A 23,157-nucleotide genomic window follows, 5' to 3' on the forward strand; every position below is an offset into this window, starting at 1 on the left:
CATTGATTATAAAGTTTAGCCCTAGGTGGCTGGATGGGGTGAGGGAAAACCATGAATAGCATGTGACTTTTTAGAAAATTGAGTACAAACTTTGTGCTGTGGCATTACATTGATTTACAGGTTCCCTTTTAGCACTCCTTGCTTACTGGAGTTCTCATGGAGAATTCTTTGATTTGATAGATGAAATAAAGAATACATAAGAACTGCCATACTGGGTCAGACCAATGGTCCATCTAGCCCAGTATCCTGTCTTCTGAGAGTGGCCAATGCCAGGTGCTTCAGAGGGAATGAACAGAACAGGTAATCATCAAGTGATCCATCCCCTGTCACCCATTCCCAGCTTCTGGCAATCATCAATAATGGAGGAAGAATTTATTTAAAAAACAAACATTAAAAAAAACCACTTGGAACTGAAGCCCTACTATTAACTATCAGTTTTGCTAAGTATTGCAACAAGCTAAAATATTGAGTCACCATATGGAATTTGTTTCAGCTGAAATGTGTTTCTTAGGGGAAAAAAATAGAAACAGAATGATTTTCAAAAGGGAACTCATTACAGGTTCTTTTGCTGTATGAGACGACACTCTCAGGAAACAGGTTTCAGACTGGTAGTTGTGTTAGTCTGTATCAGCAAAAAAAAAACGAGGAGTACTTGTGTCACCTTAGAGACTAACAAATTTATTTGGGCATAAGCTTTCGATGAAGTGGGTTTTAAGCCCATGAAAGCTTACGCCCAAATAAATTTGTTAGTTTCTAAGGTTCCACAAGTACGCCTCGTTTTTTTTACTCTTAGGAAAATTAAGTGTCTTGCAAATTACTGCTCTGCCTTTCTTACTGAGCTGTTCTTGTTTTGTGTTTCTGTTTCAAATTGAGCAGAGCATTGCAGGTTAATAAGAATAAAATTGGTATGTCCAGGGCAGTCAAGTACCAAGCTTCTTTTACATGTAACATGCAGTTATTAAGATTATAACTAGTGAATATTGTACTGTATAAAAACAATAAACTATCTGTTAGGACAGGCTAAAATAGAAATACTTCAAGTTCCTTTTGGCTTGACTGGTACAGTCTACTTTGGAGTTAGCACTTAGCCAGCACATACTGTAGTATGCCAAATTCCTCTTTTTTTTTCTTTTTTTTTTTTCCTGTTTCCCCTGAGGCAGATGTTTCCAAGACCCAAGATTCACAAGCTTTTTCTGTGGTTTTTTTTTTTTAAATCACAACTACTTTACTGAGAAACACAGTGCACCAGTATTCAAAGGATTTGGTGTGTCCATTCTTTTAGATGTCCAAAGAAGGTAGTTCTCAGAAGCAGTGCTTGCAAAATCACTTAGCATTGACGAGCCCAAACACTAAGACTTCTACTCTGAGACCTGAGCAGATTCTTTCTTCATTGAACAGGATACGTAGGTGAAGGAATGACAGACACAAGTCTCAACTTTATTTAATGCTGGGTAAGGCGTTATGTGCCCTGCCTCCCACTCTCTCATTCCAGGCCTCTAATTGTGTCCAGTTCAGTGTTCAGGACTCTGACTGTACAACCAATAACTTAGGCTAACATATAGGACTCAACTTATTACAGAATCCTATCCACTTCCCACACTTAGGGAGGGGAGAAGTTCTCAAGGGAGGACCTAAGCCCATGAATACTTTAGGTCTCCCCTTTTTCCATAGGCAAAAAGGCCACTAATACAAACCCGGGTCTCATATATACCTCTGGGATCTGTTCCCATTTATCTTTATCTGCAATGGATGCTGGCTGCAAGTTGCGACAAGCTAAAATGGTTTTGCTTTTCCTAATATTATGCTTTTTTAAGTCTTAATGCTATAATCTAACGGTGCTTCCATGATGCTGTGAGGAAGTTGGGAAAATAAAACCACCAGACTTGGCAATTTTGGTTCAATGGGAAAAATTCCTTCCTGAGTGGGTAATCAGTCACATCCACATTGTCATGAATATATTAAGGGTGGGAGGAGAGGTAGCTGTCCAGAGCAAGAGGCTTTTTGAAAAGCCCAAGCAAGCTTAAATAGACACAGGTGTAAGGGGGTAAGGGAGTGAAAGCCATTAAACTAAGCCATTCCTCCACCTTCTGCCAATGGGAACGGGGCAGATACGAAAGTGCACGCTCTGTCAGTTTTCCCCACCACCTGGGTGCTGTGTCCTTTCCGTGAAGTCACCCAAAGTTGATTGTGGGAGAGGGGCATTTGTCTTTTTGGAATTAGTCTTTTGCAACAACTGTTGAGTAAGTTTTCCCAGTGCAGTTGTACTTGCTTCTTTGTGACAGCCACTCAATTCTTCTTGAGTTTTGCTTTTGCTTTTTAGATAATTTCTGTTAATTAGTGGTTGTTTAAAATCTGATCAATGAGAATGTTGAATCTACTACTTTTAGCACATTTTGTACCTGATCAATTTCACAGAATTTTGTATAAATATACAGAATATATATAAATGTACAAATAGTTATGACTCTTGGTTGTTCTACCAGATTGGTAAAACTGAAATCTATCCATGCTACATGTCTATATTTCTCATTTATTATTCTGGTGATTATAATTTGGTTGTACTCATCATAAATATCTAATTCTTTTGAGATATTTTCTAATCTGCATCTGAGATGATGAAAAATATATATAAATAAATGGACTTCCAAATGTCAATGATCTTAACTTGCAGAGCATAGGATGTCATAGCGATACTGATATTGAAGTGATTGTTGGAAACTGTTGTTGAATCTTTTGTCCCCTCTGGAAACGCTTGAACATCATCTCCATCATCTATGATGCAAAACATATAAAAATCATCATTGAATATTTTTGTGTGCAGTGTTGTAGCTGTGTTGGTCCCAGGATATGAAAGAGACAAAGTGGACAAGGTAATATCTTTTATTGGACCAACTTCTGTTGGTGAGAGAGACGAGTGTTCTAGCTACACGGAGCTCTTCCTCAGGTCTGGGAAAGGTACTCAAAGTATCACAGCTCAATACAAGGTCAAACAGATAGTTTAGCATAAGTAGTTAGCACATATTCTAAAAAAGAAAAAGAGTACTTGTGGCACCTTAGAGACTAACCAATTTATTTGAGCATGAGCTTTCGTGAGCTACAGCTCACTTCATCGGATGCATACTGTGGAAACTGCAGAAGACATTTATGCACAGAGACCATGAAACAATACTTCCTCCCACCCCACTCTCCTGCTGGTAATAGCTTATCTAAAGTGATCATCAAGTTGGGCCATTTCCAGCACAAATCCAGGTTTTCTCACCCTCCGCCCCCCCCCCCCCACAAACTCACTCTCCTGCTGGTTATAGCCCATCCAAAGTGACCACTCTCTTCACAATGTGTATGATAATCAAGGTGGGCCATTTCCTGCACAAATTCAGGTTCTCTCACCCCCCTCCAAAAACCACAAACACAAACTCACTCTCTTGCTGGTAATAGCCTATCCAAAGTGACCACTCTCCTTACAACGTGCATGAAAATCAAGGTGGGCCATTTCCAGCACAAATACAGGTTTTCTCACCCCCACCCCTTTTTTCTCAAAAAACACACACACACAAACTCACTCTCCTGCTGGTAATAGCCTATCCAAAGTGACCACTCTCCCTACAATGTGCATGATAATCAAGGTCACCAGTCCAGTGAATCCCCAATGCTGCCAGCTGGTACACATGGCCATTCCTGGAACTACTGCTAAAGTCAAGTCGTTTGCTTGCCTTGTGCCAGAGGTTAACCAAAATCTGTCTGCTCCTGTGACCAGCTAGCAGCATGCTTGGTAAAAGGATTTCTTCATGTCCGTGGCCTTACAAATGCAGGAGAACATTCACTCTGCCTGCAGCTCAGTGGTTAGAACAAAATGGAAGGGTTAAATGCTGGTTCCATGGCAGGCAGCTCTCTTGGGATGGCATGAAAAAGCTCCTCTGAATAGGGACCCAGAATGTATTTGAACGAGGAGGTTGCTTCCGTTTCCTGGAAGTTGATTGACCAATCTTAGGATAGAAGGGTCAAAGGACATTGTCCCTTGGGATTGTGGGATAGGGTTGTCGGACCTCAGGACCTGAGTCTGTGGGACTCAGTCTGGGACTGAGCTGTGTGCGAATTACAAAATGATGGTTTGGGTCTGAGCCCGCCCTTGAGTGTTGAGCTTGAATGCTCTATCCCTGCTGGGTCCTGTGGCCCAGGCTTGGGCCCAAGTTAGACAGAATTGCATGTAGATGGAAGCGGGATTTGGACTTGAGCCCAAGTCTAAGCTCGAGCTCTCATTGCAGTGTAGACATACCTTCAGTGTCTACAAGCTCTTACAAAATAATAACCATGACTCTTGGTAGAACAATACACAAAATTACAAAAGGGAAAGCTCAGCAAGTCAACCTAAATCTGTGTACCAAAGAACAGCAATAGTTAACAAAATATTATATGATTCTTGGACATGGGTCTATATGTAATATCTCTTAATATATTTTTATAAATATCCAAAAAAGCTTCCCCCCTCCCCGCCGCTCTCCTGCTGATAATAGCTCACTTTAAGTGATCACTCTCTTTATAGTGTGTATGGTAACACCCATTGTTTCATGTTCTCTGTGTATATAAATCTCCCCACTGTTTTTTCCACCGAATGCATCCAATGAAGTGAGCTGTAGCTCACGAAAGCTTATGCTCAAATAAATTTGTTAGTCTCTAAGCTGCCACAAGTACTCCTTTTCTTTTTGCGAATACAGACTAACACGGCTGCTACTCTGAAACAAGGTATAGTGTGTGTCTCATGTGACCTTGAATGAAAATTGTCATATAACTTTAAATATGTGCAGGTGACAGCATACATCAAAGAAGACGTAGTGGCCTGGACATAAAATTGCATATTTATCTTTATTTTGGTATGAGGGCCAATATTAGGTTACAGTGTATTAGGTTACAGATACAGGATAAACTGAATTTTAGGGCTTCTGTGTTCAGTGAAATGGTTTTGCAGAAAATTAAGCTATATGAGTGGCAACTATGTTGTAAGAAACAAATATACATAGTTTCCATGGTGGTGTGTCTTCTCCCCTCCCATCTCCCTATCTGACACTATTTTCTTTTTGTGGACTGTTTTTAAAATCTGACAAAGCTGACAGCAAAAGCAGAACCATGAACTTTGCAAGACAAGCCATGCTAAACAACTTCACCAACCACAAAGTCTTGGGGTTTAGAATTTAGCAAGGCTGCATGCCACATCAAAGAGAAATTGCTGGCCCATCCTGTTTAAAATGAAAAGGGCAATTCTGGCCTTCATGACAATCTGGATGGGACTCCATGTTTATTTTCAATATTCCTGCACAAGTAAAAACTGTCTGCTAAAGATTACAGTATGCTACTTTCCTTATTACAAAGAGGTTTTTTTAAAAAATACAGGTTGGCCTTTTTGTATGCTAGGATAAAAAAATCTTATTTTATTTAATGGCATAGGAAGTCGGGGGATTTAAGCATGAGGTGGAAGGGATGAACCTAACATATTTAAGTGCTTTGCTGAATTGGGACTGTACTGTCGCCACTCTTACTAAAGAGTGTTGCTGTCTTTACATTTTCTTATAGGTTTTCCTTTTTACTAGATTATGAAGTCATGAATTGCAGGAGTGAATTTTTGGTGTCTGTTTTTAAGGTCACTATTCTTGGTGCAGGTCTCCATCTATCTATTTAGAGACTTATATTATGCTTATTACTATGGTGGGCTGAGTATTTCTGGAATTCTCTGTCTCATAGATTCTCTTCTCTATGAGTCTTTGATGCCTCTTTGTGACAAAGGAAGAACAGATGATGCTTCCTCCAGATCCTGTTAATCTTAAGGGATTAGCTAGGATGGGTCATCTGATGTGGTCCCTCTCCTAGGACAAGGGTCAGACCTTATAAAAAGAAATACTATTGCAATGGTCCAATCAGTGTAATAACACTAAGCATGAAATGTATTATTTTGGATCATTATGGGATTACTTGTTTTAAATAAGAGACAAAATCCAGGATCCCAACTGGAGCTCCAGTTCAATGAGGTACTTAAACTGTGCCTAACTTTATGCATATAAATTGTCCTATTGAAATCATTGAGACTACTGAGATTTTTTGTTAGTGTGTGCTTAAGTATGTGGCTGAACTGGGCCCTTGGATCTCCCTTGTGGTAGCACAATTTATTGCCTCTGAGTCCCTAGGCCAGCTTAATTTTTGAGTGTTTCAATTTATTTACATTCTACGTCATCATATCGCTCACTTTTACTGAGTTAGTGAGTGTGATAAGTGATTTGAATCAAGTACATTTAAAAAACAAATGTCAAACAAATCAGGACCTTAATGTTTCCAGCTAAAGGAAACCCCAAGTTATGGCTCTTGTTCCTTCCTCTGTCTGTCTTTCCCCCCATTAATATGGCATCGTGTTCACATTCAGAGATCCCTGCTGCATTATACTGAAATGCAATGGAGTACAGCTGAGAGCTGTAACTCTCATAGCTGTTTTATTTTATTTTTCAATGTGTATAATTGCTCTCCAAACTCTACTTAATTACTCTGCTTTCTGGGCTTTTTCCAGGCATCTCAATTTCAGCCCATGTCCCAGCACTTCAGAGTCAGTGTATTAAACTCTGACCCATCTTGAAATCCCTATAGCAAGGATTGAAAAAGAGGTGCCTCAAAACAATATATTTTTTTTAAATGCAACATATAGACATAACAGTATAAAGAAGCCATTTATATGAGTCATTCAGTCTGTAGGATGATGAAGTGTGATTGTTGATATCAAACATTCTAATAAGTTCTTCAAATCTGTCACAATAAAATGTTTTGTCTCAGAGGTGGAGAAGGTACAGACTGTTCACCAAAATGTGGCCTTCAATACAGCTAATGACCACTCTCTCACTTTTTAATATAAAGATGAGGTCCTTGGACAACAGTTCCCAGAGTGCAGTGCTCCTCCACCTGATCAGAGAGAAGGGAATCGCGTGTTCTGACCTGTAGGATTCCGTTACTTACATCACTCTATTAAGAATAAGGACGGCTACAGTTTGCTTGACTTAGTGTAAATTAAATCTGGCCTTCCCATTGCAAATGTGCAAACTGCCAGCAATGTGCAAATGTGCAAACTTGTAGTACAAAGTTTAAGCCTTCCTGAGGTAGTACATATTATGGAGACACTGTTAAAATGATTTTTGGGTGAGTTGTGATGATACCCTCAGAAATGTTACACTTTATAATTTCAATCCGTATTGTAAAGCTGTAACAGTGTTCTTGTGAGGGTGCTCTGGAATTTGCATTGAAAATGTATTTTTTCTTTTCATTAGCCAATTTTCAAATCTTAAAACACAACAGATTTTTAAATAGAGTGACCCTAAATCATTTGCTGAAAAGTTTCCACTCCAAACTAAGGATTAAGTGGTATGTAAAATTAAGTTTTTTTAAAAAGTTGCTGTTTTTCAGTAGAGCGTGATGACAAAAGCATCTGAAGCCACAGAAAGTTCCTCCCTCCCCCTTTCGTCCTTCTGTAATAAAAAACCAGCCAAACTCGTGTAGAAGAAAAATTGAAGGGGGGAGGGGAGAAAGAAGCTTAAATACCAATTGTCAGTTCAAACCATTTTTTAAGATAAAATAATAAACCCCTTATAAAGGGAGTTTGTGATTCATGGTTGGTGCATCCTTAACTTTGTGCCATAACTGGTGCAGTTTTTTTCTAAAGACTTTTATCTATTCAGTTTTACCCCTTTTGGAGTATTAGCATTGTTGAAGCATTTAAATGAAATGACTTGCAAACGCATTGACACATAAAGGAAATTGAATAATATGTTTTCAATTAAATCTTTCAATGTTGCAGGTTCATCCCTCTTTTTTGTTAACAGTGTTGTACAAAGACACTTTATGTAACAAGCATCACTGAGGGTCTCTGGAATATTTTGAACCTAAGTCTTTTGAATTCACAGGAATTACCCCATGTTAATAACTCAGCAAATAATTAGGCTATTAAAAATCTAGTATGTGATTAAACTGAAATGAAAGTAGCACTGTTTTCGAATGGTCTGACAACTAGATCATAACCCTTTATCAATTTGAAATGTATCCCTTTGGAAACACAAGGGGATTACACAGCAGGGGTTTTTCATTCTGTGTGTGTACATCACATGAAGAAATATTAAAGGCATATGAAGGCTCAGTAAATCATTTTGCTATTCAGACACTGAATTTCAGATAAGTGGAATATTTGCTAGTATTTTTACATTTTGTATCCTATTTCAAGACTTGAAAAGAATGGAATGTCTTTTTCCTACTTGCAGTAACGTTTATTGCTTCTTATTCAGCGCTTGCTAGTAAAGATAATAAAATGTGAGCATAAATCAGCCTATTTTAAGAGACATCTTGTTTTATATAATAAACTTAAGATCAAATATTTTTTCTTTTAAAATGTATTATGCTGTTTTACATTCATTTCATCTGAAAACAACACAACTGCCTCTTTTTTTTTTTTTGGTAACTGCCATGTATTTTAGTAACCCCCCCCACCCCCACCCCCCCAAAAAATCTTTCTGGATGTCTGACTACATTACTACATTCTCATCCTACCTTTTAGCTGAGTGAAAGATGTCTTTAGATAGAGGGGAATGCCTGCTTGCTGGATGTCACTGAAAATTGCCACTTTCTCGATGCAAGGGTGCTCCTCTTGCAGCAGTCATGATTCACAGAATCTTTCAGCAGGCATTTCAGGAGGGTTAAAGTGAAGCAGCTTGCTAATTCAAGAGCCCTTTTTTGGTAGCTTTTGGACTTTTTAACTTTTTATCCAAAGCTAAGCTGAATCATATGCTGGCTACTGAATGATGGATCTGCCTTCTGAGTCAGTTCCAGGAGAGAATAATTTTCTGTTTCCCAGCAGTTAAATGCCTCTGTATGAGAGGTGGAAGGGGATTGAGGATTCTAATTCATCTGATCACATGTGTTAATTTAAAGATGGGTATGACATTTATTTTGGCATACATCTCTGTACTGGGGTGAGATTAGTATGACTTGAAAAGCAAAATCTCTAGTGTTTCTAATTTATCAAAATTATTTGTATACTTTAAGGAAAAAAAACCACTCTGTCATTATGGTGTCTTCCCATGTTTATTGCTCTGTTCATGTTACAGTATCAAAGTTCAGATTTCAGAATTGTTTGGATAATTCCTGGGAGGTCTTAATACTGATTCTACATCTGTTTTCTATCTTTGTGCTACTATGAGTGCTATATGTACAATTGCAGCCAGATTTAGGACATACAGGAGCCTTGCCTGAGTAAGGGCTGATGAATAGGGGTTTAAGACAATTGACGGTAGGTTTTAGGCTGGGACCCATGGAATAATCTTCTCTCCAGCCCCTCTTTCCTCACTCTTCCCCATTTGTGCTGTCCATTTTGGAACCCTGAGTATCTCCATTTGTCATACACTCCTCCGAAGCCCAGGTCACAGCTGTTAGTTTTATGACCAAAGAATATTACACTGGGTTCCATTGTAAGTCCATCACTTTTGCTCCTTAATTAGCCGGAGGAATGCATAGTCATATAACACAAGACCCTTCTTTATCGTCAGAGAAAGAGAGCTTTGCCTCTGGAGTATTTTCAGGCTCTGACCCTGGGAGAAAGAATAGGACCAGAAAATCAGACTTAAATCTTGTGAATGGCAGTGCAGTGGTGTGTGTTAACTGTGGATCACTGAGGTGGTTTAGAAGTCTTTCCTTAAAGTTACTATTTAATTTTCACATTTTTATAATGTGATGAAGTGGGCCTCATGAAATACTGCATCTTTAAGTGAGTGCTGATACAAAAATGAACCAAACACCATCGTGGTTGCTTTTATGTAGTATTGCAAATGAATCATAGAAATTGCAGATGAAAGATACCATTCTTTTGCCAGTGGAGAATATTTCCTACAGTACATTCTTAGAGATGGGCCAAAACTGGAACTTCAGATCAGAATACTTGGGAATTTCAGATAGGTTTGGATTCAGATCCCCAAATTCAAACCTGTCCATATGATTTTAGTTTTATGTTGGATTCAAAATAGGAAGGGGTTCGCTTTCCATTTCTGGTTCACGTTTAGCCAAAATTTTGTCAGAATAGTTCTGTAGAAATTTTTTTGTCCTCAGATGGAAGAAATTCTTTAAGAGCTATTGATCTGCCTGATTGCCCCGTCAGTGTGATGCCATCTACTTTGAACCCAAACTCTAGCCCTAATTCTGCCTAGAACTTGAGCTCTGTACTTAATGCAATCTAGACATGGCTTGGAACCCTGCCTTTCTACTCACCTTCATTTGAGTTTCCTTGCAAAATTATTCCAATTCAATACTATAGATGAATCTAAGTGGGATTGTCAATTTGTAACAAGACTGTTTTGAAGATAATGGGTGCAATCCTGGCCCCACTGAAGTCTTTGGAAGTTTTGCTATACAAACTCCGGTTCTCTTTTGCATATATATTGTGGCAAAACCTTTAATCACATGATCACCTACTATTTTTATCCACATGGTGCTCAGGGAATGAATCAGGGTTGGTTAGTGAGGCTGGTATCTACAGCACCTTTGCCTCATTTGTTGAAGAAGTTGGAAGGTTTGTAGTAAACGTTGCGGGGGGGGGGGAGGGGAGAGGGGGGGTTTGGAGGAAGAGAAGGAATTGTCTCCTGGATAAGGCAGATGAAGGATTCTGTCCCTGCTTCTGCCACAGAATACCTATGCAGAACAAGACTTTGCTCCTGATCCACTTGAGTTCAGTGGCAAAACTCCCAGTAACATTGATGGTGCAGGATGAGGCTCCAAATCCTTTAAATCAAACGTGTTGCAGGTAGCAGCTAATTGTATGCTCCTCATTTTCTAAGTGTTTCATATTGACACGTTAGGTCCTGAGTTGCAGAAGTACTGAGCACTCACAGGTGCAATTGAAGTAAGTGAGAACTCTGCCCTGAGCATAGAAAGTGCCATAAAATGCTAAGTATTCTGAAAAATAAGGTCCTGGGCCTTCAAACGGTCACCCAAAATGAGTGAAAAGAAAAGGAGTACTTGTGGCACCGTAGAGACCAATAAATTTATCTGAGCATAAGCTTTCGTGAGCTACAGCTCACTTCATTGGATGCATCCGATGAAGTGAGCTGTAGCTCACGAAAGTTTATGCTCAAATAAATTTGTTGGTCTCTAAGGCGCCACAAGTCCTCCTTTTCTTTTTGCGGACACAGACTAACACGGCTGCTACTCTGAAACGTGCCAAAATGAGTGGACACTTCTGACCCTAATGTCTCTGTGCCTCAGTTTTTGACCTTATAAAATGGGGATGATAATACCACCTCATCTCACAGGATTAGGGTGCAGATAAATTCATTTAATGTTTGCCAGGCACACACATATATTACAGTAATTAGTGTCACAGAAAAGCTAATGAGTAAATTGATAATTCTGTATTCAGAGCAATGTGTGCCGGGTATGCAGAAATAAGGCATCGGTCAACATAATGATGAGGATAAGATGAAATGTTGAATAGCTGCCTATTTGGTGAGCACTGTCTGTTGTATGCACTGAATGAGGCAGGGGTCTTTTGGAAAAAATAGTGTGTGATTTGGTAATTAAAATCTGTATCATAATGCAGATGCACAAGAGGGCTAATTAAGGTTGCACAGGAATCCTTAATACTGACATTTCCTACCTTTTCAGTGCTTGACTTTGTAACCTTAATGTTCTTTTAATGTAGGTTTCTTCTTTTTTCTTATTTAATTTATTTACTAAACTTTTTAAAAGGCAAACTGAAAAAATAAAATTTCCATCATGTAGGAACGCATTGACTCCCATATTGTGTCATCAGCAGGACTGGAACTTTTACATCCATAGCACAGATCTCTGCCACTGGAACTAATGGAGCAATTGATTATCATTTTATATGTGGACCAGCCATAAATGGAGATGAATGTGCTATTTGCCAGTGGTAGCCATAGGTACTTCCTGACAGCAAAGGAATGTTGAGACTCAGGAATCCTGATTTCAGTTCCCAGGTCTGGTGATTACAGACCCCTCTGCTCCCATTCCCAAGCCTGGCTCCTTCTAGTCTGCTCCCTCCAGCATGCCTCTGTCCACTCCCTCCCATCACCTGGCTCTTGTCCTCCTCCTCCTCCGCCACCCTCCCCTGGCTTCTGTTCGCGCTCATGCCTCCCTGACTTCCATGTGTCTTCTCTGTCCACTGCATTCCAGGTTATTTTCTTCTCCTCCAGGTTGATTGGGTGCCAGCAATTAGAGCATTTGAAAGATAGTCTGTCTTTCAATTCTGGTGCCTCATGCCACTTAAGCCGCAGGGAGGAGGAATTGCAGGGACTTTTCAGCTTGGAAAAGAGACGACTAAGGGGGATATGATAGAGGTCTATAAAATCATGACTGGTGGAGTGAAAGTAAATAAGTAAGTGTTATTTACTCCTCATAACACAAGAACTAGGCATCAGAAAATGAAATTACTAGGCAGCAGGTATAAAACAAACAAAAGGAAGTATTTCTTCTTACAACACACAGTCAACCTGTGTAACTCTTTGCCAGAAGATGTTGTGAAGGCCAAGTCTATAACAGGGCTCAAAAAAGAACTAGCTAAATTCATGGAGGATAGTTCCATCAATGGCTATTAGCTGGGAATTGGCGACAGGGGATGGGATGGATCACTTATGAAAGTTTTGCTCAGCCCTGGAGCCTTGGGATGGAGTTAGCTGGGTTGCTCTGTGGTGATTTCAAATGTCTAGTCTGGTTGATACATAGGAGCTTTGTGAGGATGGACTACGCTCATTACAGGTGGAATCTTTGGAGAATTTAGCTACTGAACCCTAAGAAGCCTCTACTGCACCTGTGCAAACTGAAAATTAGGACAGATTTTCACTGGAATGTCAGAAAGGGCAATTCTTAACACCAGGGTAATGCCTCTGCCAGATTTCAAGTCTCTCTCCAAAGCATACCAGTGCTAGAGCTTCCTAGTGAAACAGTTGTAAGATTTTTTAACATCCAAGAGTCCAAAGTGGATTGTTTGAGTGGACAGAAGAGTGACAATAGTGGAAGTCATAAGAACATAAGAATGGCCATACTGGGTCAGACCAAAGGTCCATCCAGCCCAATATCCTGTCTACCAACAATGGCCAATGTGCCAGGTGCCCCAGAGGGAGTGAACCTAACAGCTAATGATCAAGTGGTCTCTCTCCTGCCATCCATCTCCACCCTTTGACAAACAGAGGCTAGGGACACCATTCCTTACCCATCCTGGCTAATAGCTATTAATGGACTTAACCTCCATGATTTTATCCAGTTCTCTTTTAAACCCTGTTATAGTCCTAGCCTTCACAACCTCCTCAGGCAAGGAGTTCCACAGGTTGACTGTGCGCTGTGTGAAGAAGAACTTCCTTTTCGTTGTTTTAAACCTGCTGCCCATTAATTTCATTTGGTGGCCTCTACTTCTTATATTATGGGAACAAATAAATAACTTTTCCTTATTCACTTTCTCCACACCACTCATGATTTTATATGCCTCTCTCATATCCCCCCTTAGTCTCCTCTTTTCCAAGATGAAAAGTCCTAGCCGCTTTAAATCTCTCCTCATATGGGACCCGTTCCAAACCCCTAATCATTTTAATTGCCCTTTTCTGAACCTTTTCAAATGCCAGTATATCTTTTTTGAGATGAGGAGACCATATCTGTATGCAGTATTCAAGATGTGGGCGTACCATGGATTTATATAAGGGCAATAAGATATTCTCAGACTTATTCTCTTTCCCTTTTTTAATGATTCCTAACATTCCGTTTGCTTTTTTGACTGCCGCAGCACACTGCGTGGATGTCTTCAGAGAACTATCCACGATGACTCCAAGATCTTTCTCCTGATTAGTTGTAGCTAAATTAGCCCCCATCATATTGTATGTATAGTTGGGGTTATTTTTTCCAGTGTGCATTACTTTACATTTATCCACATTAAATTTCATTTGCCATTTTGTTGCCCAATCACTTAGTTTTGTGAGATCTTTTTGAAGTTCTTCACAGTCTGCTTTGGTCTTAACTATCTTGAACAGTTTAGTATCATCTGCAAACTTTGCCACCTCACCGTTACCACTTTCTCCAGATCATTTATGAATAAGTTGAATAGGATTGGTTCTAGGACTGACCACTAGTTACCCCTCTCCATTCTGAAAATTTACCATTTATTCCTACCCTTTGTTCCCTGTCTTTTAAACAGTCCTCAATCCATGAAAGGATCTTCCCTCTTATCCCATGACAACTTAATTTACGTAAGAGCCTTTGCTGAGGGACCTTTTCAAAGGCTTTCTGGAAAACCTAAGTACACTATGTCCACTGGATCCCCCTTCTCCACATGTCTGTTGACCCCTTCAGAGAACTCTAATGGATTAGTAAGACCTGATCTCTCTTTACAGAAACCATGTTGACTTTTGCACAACAATTTATGTTCTTCTATGTGTCTGACAATTTTATTCTTTACTGTTGTTTCAATTAATTTGCCCGGTACTGATGTTAGACTTACCAGTCTGTAATTGCCAGGATCACCTCTAGAGCCCTTCTTAAACATTGGCCTTACATTAGCTATCTTCCAGTCATTTGGTACAGTAGCTGATTTAAAGGACAGGTTACAAACCATAGTTATTAGTTCCACAATTTCACATTTGAGTTCTTTCAGAACTATTGGGCGAATGCCATCTGGTCCCGGTGACTTGTTACTGTTAAGTTTATTAATTAATTCCGAAACCTCCTCTAATAACACTTCAATTTGTGAATATTCCTCAGATTTGTCACCTACAAAAGATGGCTCAAGTTTGGGACTCTCCCTAACATCCTCAGCCAGGAAGACTGAAGCAAAGAATTCATTTAGTTTCTCCGCAATGACTTTATCGTCTTTAAGTGCTCCTTTTGTATCTCAATCGTCCAGGGGCGCCACTGGTTGTTTAGCAGGCTTCCTGCTTCTGATGTACCATTTTGTCATTACCTTTTGAGTTTTTGGCTAGCTGTTCTTCAAACTCCTTTTTGGCTTTTCTTATTACATTTTTACACTTAATTTGGCGGTGTTTATGTTCCTTCCTATCTACCTCACTAGGATTTGACTTCCACTTTTTAAAAGATGCCTTTTTATCTCTCACTGCTTCTTTGAGAACTTCATAAGCCTACCAAAAACTTTAGTCATTTTAGCTAGGAGACTCTTCGCATGCAAGCACAACAGCAAAACATTTATATATACTTCTTCAGGAGGAGAGGTGCACTTATCCCAAACACCTTCCCATTATTGTCCTGTACCATGTGGAAACTCCAGCAAGAAAGTGCAACAGTGCTTATAGTACCGTAGAGACTAACAAATTTATTTGAGCATAAGCTTTCATGAGCTCACAAAAGCTTATGCTCAAATAAATTTGTTAGTCTCTAAAGTGCCACAAGTACTCCTGTTCTTTTTGCGGATACAGATTAACATGGCTGCTACTCTGAAACCAGTGCTTATAGTGACTCCTTCTTGAGACACATGATTCTCTAATTTAGCAAGCAGCCAGTGCCTGCTATGTTTCTGCCTCATAAGACAAGATCTGTTACCAAGAGCCTATTTCTCTGTCATGAACCTGAGAGACTGAGCGTATCTACATGATTTTTGAGAGGAAACACTTGAATGGCTGTTCAGTCAGTGTAATCAACACTTTACTTGCTTCCACAAAGTATTTTTCTCAAAATTTTCAAAAGTGACTATTGACTTTTGGACCTCAAGTTTTGGTTACCCAGCTTGAGAAACTTTAAAAGGACCTAATTTTCAGAAAGTGCTGAACACCCTCTTTTGAAAATTTAGCCTTTTTAAGGTGCCTCAAGTTGGCCACCCAATGTCACTAGCTAATTTTGAAAATCTTGGCCGAAATATTGTGGAAGTGGAAAAAGGGATAAAGGGAATTTGGATGCAGACCTCTTCTTTCCAGAATGAGCAGGAGTCAGGCTAACTCTAACCGTACTAACGCGAGACTTTAAGGCAGGGGCTGGGTGAGTGGGAAAAACTGTAAGAGAGGTTGTTTTGACCTTGTGTAAGATAAGAATGGAATGCAGACTATAGCAGAAATTGCTGAGAAAAATAAGATATCAGGAAGGAATATGTATAAACAAAATGCAGCTGTTGATTATTATTGTATATAACAAAAGGTATAAATGCTTGCCCTAATTGTTTATCTTTTGAGAGACCTGCCGAGGAACTGAGGTCCTGCTTCGAGCAGAGGGTTGGACTAGATGACCTTCTGGGGTCCCTTCCAACCCTGATATTCTATGATTCTATGATTCTATGAACGGGGAATCCCTGTTCCGGGTGTACTCTCTCCCTCCTTGCAATTGCTTGAGAATAAAGACTGTTTCTGACTTGCTGCAGCCAACATAAGAGTGAAGGCTCTGTTTCTTCCACAATATGAATAGGTTTATATAATTCGCGAGGCAAAAGTCTTCCAATTTCTCCTTATAATGGTGTTGTTTTTTTCTTTGTAAAGAGTTTATTTGTGTGGCATTTTTGGAAACAACAATAGGCTCAATACCAGACAGATTTTTATTTTAAAGTAGTATATCTTTAAAATAATATTTGCACACGAAATTAATTTGTAAGATGAGCCAAACAGAGAACAACATAGTGAGGGGTGCGAAGTAGTTGTAGAAGATGTGCCAATAAAATCACTTTGTTTCATGGGATCACTTGCACAAGCATGTGCTACCCCACTGTTTTACAAAAAAGAGTCTTCATTTCCTAGTGGATAGCAAACAGCAAACGTCTACATGAAAGTAACATTAAAAGGCACATTTTCAGGGTGTTTCCTGTCTTGTTCCACTGTACTGAAAACTATTGCAGGTCTTAACCCTGGAGTCATCGAACAAACAAAACCCCCATTGATTGTCAGTGGTGGTTTTGTCTCATATAACAGTTCAGCATTGCACTCTAAGGATATAACTTTAACTTGTACAGGCAAAGCAGTTCAAAATTAAGGCTGAAATGGTGTCCTTTGCTCGTTTTGCTATGCTTAAGTTACTGTTATTGAAGATCTTACTTACCATATGTCTTGCACATCATGCTGAGTTAAGAATTGCTTTTCAGCCTTCAGTCTTGGCACTTCCTTTTGTTGGTTTATATTGGGCCCTTAATGCTACTTTGACATAGCAGTTTTTGAAGTTTAAATTTTTGTTAAAAACAAATCAGATCATTTGTGGATTTGTAAGATGTTAAATTCATGATTTTTCAGTGAGCTTTAATAAGTATTGATGTACATTAACATTAGAAAACATTAGACCTCCTAATGACTCATCTTATATCTACAAAAAGTCTGTTCCTGGTAAAAGATCTAACAGGATATATCCATAAACAGGCACCATTTGTAAGAACCGAACTTCATTAGATTATTAAGATGTCTGTGACTGAAGTTTACAACTTTGTTAAATATTGTAAGTAGCAGAATGCCATTCCTCTGCTGTATTCAGGAGCTTTCCTCTTATCAGTTCAGTTCTTTTTCCTTTTTTTTCAGCTTTCTATCACACCTCCCTCATTAATTTGGCTACTGCAATAAATCTTTGTCAAAAGGAACATTTTTGCAGCATGCAAACTGGATTAATCTGACCTCTGGAAACTTGTTCCCAAAACTGAGCACTCTTGACTGATACTGTTTTGACCCTGACTGCTACATGTTCTGTCATCTGTATTATTACAGAGTAGTTTGGCTGTCTTTGTGGCAATGGAAGCTTTCTGCCCTCTAGAACCACACTGAGGGCCATCTCCTTTAGTTTCAATAGTATTGAAGGCCCAGTACCTCTTGCCAACAGATAAACGTGATTGTTAGCCCTTTCCTTCACTTCAAATATATTTTTTTCTTTTCACCTTCCAGAAAGGAGGGATTAGAGTGCCACACATCCTGGCCATACGTGCCATGACATCACTTCAGACCAGTGATTTTTGGGTATCTTCTCTATTCCATTGTAAAGAAGTGGCTTTGGGGTGGCGAGGATTAACCTAGCACAGGGGTTCCCAAACTTGGTTCATGTCTTGTTCAGGGTAGGCCCCATGGCTGGCTGTGAGACGCTTTGTTTACCTGAGCAGACGCAGGTACGGCCGCTCACAGCTCCCAGTGGCCGCGGTTCGCTGTTCTCAGCCAATGGGAGCTGCGGGAAGTGGCGTGGGCTGGGCCACCACTTCCTGCAGCTCCCATTGGCCGGGAACCACGACCACTGGGAGCTGCAAGTGGCCGTACCTGCGGCCGCTCAGGTAAACAAAGTGTCTTGCGGCCCGCCAGGGGCTTACCCTGAACAAGACGCGAACCAAGTTTGGGAACCCCTTCCCTAGCACAATGGAGCCCCAGTCTTCTTGGGGACCTCTAGTCGCTACTGTAATACAAATAATAAAATTATAATTGAAAGTCCTTGTTAGTGATACAGGTGTACTTCATATTCTCCTTACGATACATGCATGCCACTTTACTTCCATTAACTCTGAGGGTACTTACTTGTATATTTTTGTATCCCACACTTCTTAAATCAGTTATTTATATTCTGAGTCATAGTGGTTAGGCGACAATGTTTGCACTACGCAGTACTTGTAAAGTTATCTTTCTCTGGATACATTGGGCCATATCCTCAGCACTGCCCCCATCCTTTTTGCACTGGTCCAGCTTCCCTAAGGGAACTTAAAGCTATCTCAAATAGGCAGCTAAGGATTCCCAGTTGGCTTTATTCTGCCTGCTTTCCGCCTCTCCACCCCTTCAGGAGTGGAGAGGAGGTCAGCCAGGGATAGAAGAAGCAGAGCTAGAGCCAGTGCACAGTACTCTGGCTGATCCTTGGCTGTGGGACTTTTCCAGCCAGCATAACTTAGAAAAGACTTACGGGCTGGACACTGATTTAACTCCCAGTGGCTCCAGAAAGGAAGGAATGGAAAGATGAGTTAGAACCACCTTCTCCCACAGTCACCCCAGATGTGCCAAGCATAAATTTGACGCAGCTGAAGATCTATCCTGGTGTACATAGTAGGCCCTTTTTTTCTAGTATAAAATATTAATTCCTCTGGCCAGAGGGGGCCATGCACTCTTATTATTTTACACATTTGATTGAAATTAAGATCGTCTTGGACATTAAATATTGAGTCAAAATATTCCATTTATATTTGGAGAAAGACTTCTCATTTTCAGTTGTAAACATATTGTAGAAATTAAAAATTAAGTTTAATAGTCTAACTATTGTAGCTCTTACATCAGTTTTAGATAATCATTCCACGTACAGATATTTTCCCATATACTTATAATTGCTAGAGTATCCAGTCCCTTTACAGAGAAACTGGAGCATCTGGCTCTGGATCAGGATATTCGAGATTTCTTAAATTCTTGTCTAGTCGTAGGTGAAAATCATCAGAATAATCATGATGGCTTTGTTCTCTGGCGCAAGTCTAATGTTTTAGTCACAAAATAATCTTAAGATGGTAATATCTTACGAACTTTTGTATCACCATGCTATATATAGGAAAACTGAATATTGACTGCACCACAACTAAAGTGGGGCAGATTTTTTCTGGGGCTTACCCAAAGAAAGGCAGCTCTGTTGTTTTGGTTTTTTTTGGGGGGGGGGGGCGTGGGAGGAGGAAGAAGGTCAGAAAATGATGTTAAAAAGGTGCTTGGTGGTCAGCTTTGCAGCAGTGACTCTCCCCCTCACCCCACCCCCAGGAATGTGCATAAAGGTACAAAACCCGGGTGGAGCAAGTCTCTTTGCTCCATGCAGCAAGAAAGCTGCCTCCCTCCCCTAGTGGATGTGAATGGCAGGCTGGGCTGGACCTGCTGTGGTCTTTATGCTAGTTGCCCCTTTTAAAGGGGGGCTGGGAAGGAATTTTTCCCACCCCACCACAATTGGCTTCAGTGGGGTGTGGTTTTTTTTGCCTTCCCCACAGTAGGTGTGAAGGAAGACCTTTTCTGGTGAGAAGAAAAGGTGGTAGGCCATATGTCGCAACTTATTTTGTACAGTTGGGCGGAGCATAGGGAGAGCAGCCAGTGACCAGATAAATGGACTGGTAAAGGATTTAAAAGGAGGTACTGGATAATGAAACAGAACGGGGGAGGGGGTTGGGGACTCCAATGATTGGTATGACTGGGAGCCAGCCTCCCCCGTTCTCATAGCCATCCTTAACCCTCTTACAAGGGTGGTGGATGGTAAGGTCCAAGGCATGTGTCGGCTGGGGGACCTGGATGGAAACAAAGGGGGACTGGTGGAAGCCCCGGAGAACTGATTTGAATAAACATGGATTTGGCTGCACTGTACACTTTATCTCCCAGGTAGTCCCAGATATCTATATAATAAAGTTGTGGCCTGATTAAAACCTGTAACAAGTCTGTCCTCCTTGCAGTGTACCCAGACAATGTCTGTCTCTCTCTCTCTCTCATTCTCTTACTCCAAAACTTCTGTATTTTCCTTGATTCCAGAAGAAGCAAGGGAAAAATTGTTCTTCTAAAATATGTCAGATTTTTCATATTTAAATACACCATTTCACCAGTAATATGCTTAGACCATAGCTAATTTTTTTTAAAACACTGGCTTACTTTGGAACACCATGGAAAAGGCCTAATACTGTAATCATCTTGCAAAATCTTTGACTCAAAAGACATGTGTTTCTTCTGTGTGGTCTTTCTGTTTCAATATGAAAGTAGAGAACACTTTCCTTAAAGCAAACTTAAAGAATACCATCTTTATACCAAGAGATTGTTTGATATACTATAGGAATGTAGGAATTACAGCCAGCAACTAAACAAATTGGTAAACGTAGCCAAAAACAAGCCTTGGCTTTAATTTCTCAGTTGATCAAATTCTGGTGTCCACCTTAACAGAAAAACACATCTTTGGCTGTTTTGTGCTGCTGAACAGCTCGTAGGGAGTCATTGCAACATAGTGTAAGTTATAGCACCTTTGCTTGATACCTCCACAGCTGCTCTGGGCTCAGCTCAGAATCAGGGCCAGGACTTCATAACTTTGTGTCGGGGTGGGAAAACTTTTTGGTCCGAGGGCCACATCTGGGTGGGGAAATTGTATGCAGGGTCGGGGCAGGGGGTTAGGGTGCGGGAGGCAGTGCAATGTGCAGGAATGGGCTCAGGGCAAGGGATTGGTGCAGAGGAGAGGTGCAGGGTGTATGAGGGGTCTCAGGGCAGGGGTGCAGGAGGGGGCTCAGGGCAGGGGTACAGGAGGGGTGCAGACTGCGGTAGGGAGCTCAGGGCAGGGGGTTGGGGGGCAGGGTGCAGCAGGGGGCTCAGGGCAGGGAGTTGGGGTGCGAGGTATGGGCAGGGGGCTTAGGGCAGGGAGTTGGGGGGCAGGGTTAAGGAGGGTTCAGGCTCCGGGGAGGCAGCAGCACACACCGGGGACAGGACAGGCTCCCTGCCTGCCTGCCCTGGCCCCACGCCGCTCCGCTCCGGGAAGCGGCCAGCACCACGTCCCTGAGCGGCCCCTGGGGAAGGGGGGTGGGGCACAGGGCTCCGCGCGCTGCTCTTGCCATGCCTCCAGGTACCTCCCCCGGAGCTCCCATTGGCCGCGGTTCCCAGCCAATGGGAGCTGCGGGGGGGGGGAAGCGGGGTGGTGCCTGGAGGCAAGGGCAACTCACGGAGCCCTCTGCCCCCCGGGGCCCCAGGCACGTGGTGCTGGCCACTTCTGATAGTGGTGCGGGGCCTGCGCCACCATGGGAGGCAATCCTGAGGGCCAGATCCAGCCTGCAGGCCGTAGTTTGCCCACCCCTGCTTTATGTGCTCAATCATTTAACTCAAAGTGTGTTACAGTACTACTGGGATCTCACCTCATCCATGTACTCTGATTTGCATAGAGACTCTCCTTAGATCAAAGGGTTGCAAAGCAGACATCAACTCCGGTCACCATTGCAGCTGTGGAACACAGTGCACTCTGAGTCCATTGCACTTCCCCCATTCCTTCTCTAGCTCAACCCACCTCTGGGCCCACCATGTTACCAGCAGGAGAGTGGGGTGGGAGGAAGTTTTGTTTCATGGTCTCTGTGTGTATATAATGTCTTCTGCAGTTTCCACGATATGCTATGCATCCGATGAAGTGAGCTGTAGCTCACGAAAGCTCATGCTCAAATAAACTGGTTAGTCTCTAAGGTGCCACAAGTACTCCTTTTCTTTTTTCTTTTTACGAATACAGACTAACACGGCTGTTACTCTGAAAACTCTCTCCTTGCTCCTCCTTCCTGACACCACATCCAAACCAGCCGGCCTCCATTCTTTTTCCAACTGAGATCTGCCTCAGCTCCCTCTGACCCACCACTCTTCTGCTCCTTCCCTCGTTCAACTAGCCAAGCTGAAACCCCCCTGAACTCTGCTTAATCTGACCCCTCCCCCACAGTTTATGTAGTTGTGTGTGTACACGCACATGCTCACTCTTCCTGCTTTCAGCACTCTTGGTGCTTCTTCTGTCTACCCAACTGGGGTAGAACCCAACACCTTCTGTTGTCACATGCAGACTGCACCTCCAGCCCTAAACTTCACTCAGCCGTCCTCAACTTCTGTCAGCCACTCCAGAACCCCTTACCTCCCCCTCTGCCCCTCTCAAGGCTGTTGCTACAACCCCTTATCTCCCTACTCATTTCCCTCCTAGATGTCCTTATTTCCTCATTCTGCTCCATGCATCATAAAAACGGCCATACCGGGTCAGACCAATGGTCCATCTAGCCCAGTATCCTGTCTGCTGGCAGTGGGCAGTACCACCACCACCTGTTTCATTCCAAAGAGCACCAAGAGGGAAATTCAGGTGAGATTCTGTCTTGTGAAAATGTTTTATGCAATTTAAGAATATCTCAGAGTCTGTAGACAATCTTAGACCTTCATAAAATGGGTTAGGCTGATCCAAGGCTTTAGATTGGTTCAATCTGCTTTCAGGCTTTACACCACATAAAACTGCAAACAAATTCTGAAAAATATGAGTGAAACAGGGGATGGGTAGGATATCAGGAGGTTGTAGAAGGATGTAGATTGAAGCAGCAATGTGTAGCTTTTTAACCTGAGTTAAGGAAGGTAAAATTAATTCATTCTTAGTTTCATGGGAATATCTCTTCACTTTCAGTTTGGAAATGACAGAATAAAAAAAAGTGGGAAAGTTTATTCAGGAAGTGTGAAAATGCAAAATGTTTCCAGATATCTGCTCTGTTTAAAA

The 23,157-nt window shown here is 41.3% G+C and overlaps 2 protein-coding genes across 10 annotated transcripts in view; one reads left to right on the forward strand and one right to left on the reverse strand.

Moving 5' to 3' along the window:
• COL10A1 (collagen type X alpha 1 chain) overlaps positions 1-8,968 on the reverse strand; it is a 71,329-nt gene extending 62,361 nt beyond the window's left edge. For all 8 annotated transcript variants that reach the window (XM_074946910.1, XM_074946908.1, XM_074946905.1 and 5 more), the window contains exon 1: positions 8,566-8,968. The gene's annotated coding sequence lies outside the window, so the exon portion shown is untranslated. The remainder of the gene's footprint in view (positions 1-8,565) is intronic.
• LOC141984847 (dermatan-sulfate epimerase-like) overlaps positions 1-23,157 on the forward strand; it is a 308,715-nt gene that overhangs the window by 84,605 nt on the left and 200,953 nt on the right. The window lies entirely within an intron of this gene.

Source organism: Natator depressus, chromosome 3 (genome assembly GCF_965152275.1).
Source record: "Natator depressus isolate rNatDep1 chromosome 3, rNatDep2.hap1, whole genome shotgun sequence".
Classification (NCBI taxonomy): domain Eukaryota; kingdom Metazoa; phylum Chordata; order Testudines; family Cheloniidae; genus Natator; species Natator depressus.